The 6,000-nt window shown below is 36.5% G+C and overlaps 1 non-coding gene across 1 annotated transcript; it reads left to right on the top strand.

The window, feature by feature from the left end:
• The first annotated feature begins 1,000 nt into the window (after positions 1–1,000).
• On the top strand, positions 1,001–1,107 carry LOC133306137 (small nucleolar RNA R71). The gene has a single exon (XR_009750851.1). It is a non-coding gene; the product is annotated as a small nucleolar RNA R71 (small nucleolar RNA).
• The last annotated feature ends 4,893 nt before the right edge of the window (positions 1,108–6,000 follow it).

The following is a 6,000-nucleotide window of genomic DNA, read 5'->3' as shown; positions in this document are numbered from 1 at the left end:
AGAACTCTTGTCAACCACTACCTCTTCTTTTTTCTTCTTTTCCTCAACTTTCTTTTTATTATTATTATTTTCAACTACAACATCCTCAACAACAACTTCCTCCTCATTTTTCTTTTCTCCCACTTTCTTCTCATCTACTTTCTTGTTCACCGGTTGAAGCACAAGCCCACTTCTTGTTATTATGGACTTGCAATGCTCCTTTGGATTCACTATAGTATCACCAGGGAACTTGCCCTGTGGCCTCTCAGCTATCTATCTAGACAACTGGCCAATTTGTGTTTCCAAATTCCGGATAGATGCTTCCTGGTTTCTGAATGCAGTCTTTGTCTCTTGCATGAAAGTAGAAGTTTCTTCCCTGAAAGAATTTCACCCCTGAATGTAATCTTGAGTAGTCTTTGATAACTGGGCAAAAGCTTTCTCCCATGCAGAAGCATCACCTTGCTGTGATGAATGTGGTGGTGGAGGATGTAGTGGAGGATTCAACTGATGGTTGGAACTATAACTGAACCCTGGGTGTTGATTCTTGTTCTTCCATGGTGGCACATACACATTTCACCCCTGGTTGTTGTAATTCCTCTGGTTGTTATGGTCATAACACACTCTATTAACTTCTGCTTGTTCAGCAGACCCTCCATAGTCATTATCATCAGTAACATGGCTTTTCCCACAAATGGCACACACAGAATTAGTGTCCATAGAAGCAACCTTCTGAGAAGAAAGCTGCTTGGTGAGAGTATCTAGTTGTTGTTGTTGTTTCTGAACATGCTGCAACTGGTCATTCCTGGCTAATAAAGCATCATAACCATCAAGTTTAATAATTCCTGTCCTTCTGTCACTAACCGGAGCATTGTCAAACTCCTGAGATGCTAGAGACTCAAAGATGTCAAGGGCTTCCTGAGGGGTCTTGGTTGTCAATGAACCACCTGTTGTGGCATTCACCAATGTCCTGGTGTTAGTTGTCAACCCTTGGAGGAATATTGCTGCTTGATTCCATACTTCTATTCCATGTTGTGGACATTTCCTCAAAAGTGTCTTTAACCTCTCCCAGGCCTCATAGATAGACTCTGACTCCTTTTGCTTGAATCCTGTGATCTCATCCTTCAACTTTGCCCTCTTGGATGCTGAAAAGAATCTGGCCAAGAACTTGGTTTGCAGATCATCCCAAGTTGTAATGCTCCCTTGTGGTAATGACTGTAGCCATCTCCTGGCATCATCCTTCAGTGAATGAGTAAAGAGCCTCAATAGAATGGCATCTCTGGTCACTCCATTGATTTTCACAGTGTCACTTAACAACAAAAAGTTCTCAATATGCAGGTATGGATCCTTTGCACTTGTTCCAGCAAACTGTTCTTTCTGCACCAACTGTACTAATGCAGGCTTCAATTCGAAATTAATGGGCTCTACTGTAGGTCGAACCACACTTCCAATGGGTGGAATGACAACAGAAGTCATGTAATCTCCCAGTGTCCTCTGTGGTGGTTGCACATGATTTTCTGCCATGATCTCTTCCTGTACTGTAATACTTGGTTCACCCCTTTCTTGTAATTGCCTTCTTCTGGCTTCCCTCATGTTCCTTCTGATTGTCCTTTCTAATTCTGGGTCAAACAACAAAGAGTTTTGATCAATAGTACCTCGCATACACCAGAATTACAAGAGAACAAAAATTCATACAAAAAATATAAAGTGCTGAAAAAAATAAAAGATTCAATCGAAACAACCAATGGTATCTGTCAATGTTGAAACACAAATCCCCGGCAACGGCGCCAAAAACTTGTTGTCAGATTTAGCAAGTGCACTAGTCAAACAAGTAATAAAATGATGAGTAAAGATCGTTCCCACGAAGATTTGTGTCAAGCACTAACTAACCAAATGTTACTAAGTTGAATCAACCGAAAAATTCTGAATTGCATTAATTTCTTGTCACCCGAAATTGAAATTGCATAAAATTAAAGAATTGATAAGCAAATAAGATGTGAATATAACTTAACAAGTAGTCAGATGTCAATTTCCCTCAAGCATGAATTTATGGATAAACCAATTTCCATTATGAATTATCTACTATGTGATGTTGATCAACTTTTTTCTTATCATCTCAAGATGTAATGTATTACTACCCTGATAGATACATTAATCAGAAACCCCAATGTCTGTGTGATTCCTTTCTTAATACATGCATTAATTACCAAAGTCTTAAGACCACATCAGAATCTTAGCATCAATGTCTTGACTACTAGAACACTAATGATGAAGTTGTCAAAGATAGAGAAACAATGTAAACGTGTCTGTTCTACACTATTTAGCAACATGAAGAATTAATCAAGACAACTTTATACAATCACATAATAGATAAACAAAACATCTAATTAACCATTCATAAATTCAAACTTGAGTTACATTGAATCAGACTACAAAGGACTCTACTCAAACATAATTGAAATACAAACAAAGGAAGAAGAAAGATCAAACTCCATTGTCTTGATAGTAAGTCTTCAATCTTCACGTGCAATTACATATGAAACACTAACTAATACAACACTACTCCTAAGAATTTTGAAAGTAAGAGAGAGAAGTCAGATCAGAGGATCTGATATATGAGAGAGAGATGTGATGGATTTTCCTCAGAAATGTGAAGGCCCTTGCCTTTTATAGTGTTACAAATTACAACTGAAAACTAACATGGGCGCTAAAACATTCTATATGGGCATTTTAGCATCCATGATTGACGGATGTCCAACTGCTTTCAAGTAACTTGGGCGCTAAAACGCGAGCTGTTGAACGTTTTAGCATCCATGTCTGGTGAATGCTCAACTGCTTCCAACCAACTCTAACGCTAAAAAACTTGGCTTGGACGTTTTAGCGTTCGAGACCAGAGTCTTTTTGCAGCAGCAGGGCACTAAAATGTTTGGTCAGGGAGTTTTAGCGCCTAAGACCAGCAACTTTCGTCCTTAGTTTGCAGCAGCGCGCTAAAACGTTATGTGTTGGACGTTTTAGCGCTCGGCACCAGCAACTTTTGCCTTCAAATTGTAGCAGCGCGCTAAAACGGTCTGTGCGGACGTTTTAGCGCTCGACACCAGCAACTTTTACCTTCAAATTGTAGCAGCGCGCTAAAACGGTTTGTGTGGACGTTTTAGCGCTCAACACTTAAGCATTCTCCCTTTTTCCAGAATCTTCTTCTTCTCTCTGCTGCTCCTTGAACTTCATTTCCCTACAAGACAGTGTTGATTTTCAACTAAGCTTTCAGAACTTACACTTGAGGGATTTCCAGGACATTAACCTCTTTTTCATCCAATTAATCACACAAATTAATACAAATTCATGCTGAAAAACCTGATGAACTAGGGGTTTATCAACCTTTATTTAATTCAATTAAATCGTAAAAATACCAACAAAGAGTAATAAATAAGTGTAACAAAATATGTGTTATCAAATTCCCCCACACTTATCTTTTTGCACTCGTGGGAAAAACTAAAATAGAAAGCAAAGACTAAGATCAACCAATCCCTTCTAACAATTATCAAGCATACAAAACATATACAAAGATCACAAGTTTTCAACAGATAAATCAATCAAGACAGAAATTCCATAATCTTAAATCACAAGACCTGCTAATTTCAACTGTACATGCCAATTGCAGAAAATGGTTCCTTACAGGATGCTCTCAATGTTTTTCTTTCTAGTGTATCAGGTAAACAGTGTATCACTCAAATCTACTCAAGAAAATCATTCTACCATAGGCTTACTCAAATTCTACTTCTCCACTGCTACTAACACATGCATGCACAAATCAAGAGGGCTTTATGCAGGGTTGTAATGGAGCTGAGGTGAAGGTATGGATGAATTGTGGAAAATAAAGTTAAACACCCAGAAATCTACTAGAGCAAAAGTTAAAAACTACAATAAGAAAATAAAACAAAGATAATGCAAAGATAGAAATAAACACACTTTTTTTATTTCTTTTTTCTTTTTTCTTTTTCTATATTATTTTTTTCTTTTTGCTTTTGCTATTTATTTATTTATTTTTATTTTTATTTTATTATTTTTTCTTCTTTTTTTAATAGAAAACCAAAAATCAGAAAGGAATCAGATGGTCACCCCCACACTTAAATTTTTGCACGTCTCGGGCAAACCCCCACACTTAAACACAAAACTACAGTGAAACCAATGCTTATTAAATCTCCAGGGTGTGGAATTAATTGGTTTTTCACTTAGGCTTGTAATGCGGCTTAAGAAATAAAGGATATAAAGGTTCAAAGGGGCTCACCAAGGGATAATAATGTAAGAGATGTCTATCTGGCTAAAGGGAAAAAGAAAAGAAAAAATGCTTCTATCATATTCATGCATGTAAATGAAAAATGCAGTTTCAAAAAGAACAAGATCAAGTTCTAGAGAATAAAGATCATGAGCAGAAACACACACGAAAGAGAGAATGACAGAAGATGTAATCCATTCATACAGGCCCAAAATCTCACAAGGGTAAAACAAAATTACGCAATCAGCATAACAATATCAGTCAACAAGTAATATAATCCAAGAGTCAAGAATTAAGCCTGATCAAAATAATCTATCAAAAGAAATATGTCCAAGTTCATTCCATGTATAACTTAACAATTATCAGAAAGAAAAGGAAAATCCACTTATTGACAATTAAAGTTGAAATAAAAAATGCAAAGAAAAAGGAAAAGAAGACTCCCTATCCTCCTTAGGGAAGGTAAGTGGCATCAGTGAGCCTGATTTGTGCTTCCACAAGCTGCTGCTGGAGTCCCTCATAAAAAGGCTTAAAGCAATGTCCATCAACATGTGAAGATCCTCTCAGTCTGCTTATTTCACCACTCCCTATGATTAATTTTCTGCATAATGGAAGCAAAAGGAAGAAGTTGGTAAAAAACAATAGAGAATGATGCAAACTCCCCGGCAACGGCTCCAAATTTGACACGAGCTGTCGAACTCGCGCAAATTAATTAAATTAGGTTTCTCAAGGAGTTTGCAAGGATCTTAATCGCTCAGTTATAAAAATAAAATAAAAATAAAATAAAAATAAAATAAAAATAAAAATAAAATAAAAAAGAAAGTAAAAATAAAAAAAAATTAAAAAATAAAAAAAATAGAAATAAAATGGAAACCAAATGAAAACGGAAACTAAATGAAAATGGGAACTAAATAAAAGAGAAACTAATGAGAAATGGAAACTAAAGAAAATTGGAAACTAAAAAGGGGCAGTTTTAATATGATTGTCAATTTAAACGGGAATAAAAAATATAAAATAACAAACGAGAATAATCAAATTAAAAGTAACCAACCCAAGAATTAGGATTCCAAGGATATCCATCATTGGACAAATAATTACCAAATCGTGATTGATCTCAATTGAATCAGAATCTTTGTTTCCAATGGAGAACCCTCTCTAAGCGATCGTTTAGCTTTTGGTCGAATACGGTGCGTTTACTCGCGCAATCGCGGAGTATCAACCCGTTCGACTTGAGTTCATTGGGTTAATCAGCATAACCATTAAATCTAATGGTTAATCTCTTTCCTAAGAACGCAATCGCGTATCTCAGATTGAACACCCACAATCGCGCGATGTCAAACCGAGTTGGAAAAAGAAATGAATTTGGTTCAAAATGAGGCGCAGGTCCTCAGGATTCAACCATGGAATCCTCAACCCTTGGGTTGATTAAAGAAAAGAGGAGAGAGAAAAGACAAAAATTCTATTAATTTCAAAACTGTAAAATTCAAATTCAAACCAAAGATTCTCCACAAGGTCCCTACTCTCGCCCTTTTAACCCCTAATCAAGTTGGGCTTCGGGCTCTACAAATCCAACTCAAAATAAAAGGAAACAAAACTGAATTAATGGCTTTGGGCCTCATGTACATTGGGTTCAAAATTATAACTTAAGTCCAAACGTCAAAATAAATTTCCAGCAAAACACGTCCATCTTGGGCTCAGATTTCTACCATCTTCTCGTCTGAATTAGGCTTCAGTGGTTGAAATAGCGATTGTAG

The sequence above is a fragment of the Gastrolobium bilobum genome, unplaced genomic scaffold, assembly GCF_033153095.1.
Source record: "Gastrolobium bilobum isolate Gb01-03AN ecotype WA unplaced genomic scaffold, APGP_CSIRO_Gbil_v1 utg7478, whole genome shotgun sequence".
Lineage (NCBI taxonomy): Eukaryota > Viridiplantae > Streptophyta > Magnoliopsida > Fabales > Fabaceae > Gastrolobium > Gastrolobium bilobum.
The sequence above is the reverse complement of the archived record's forward strand: the minus strand, read 5'-3'. Positions and strand labels throughout refer to the sequence as shown.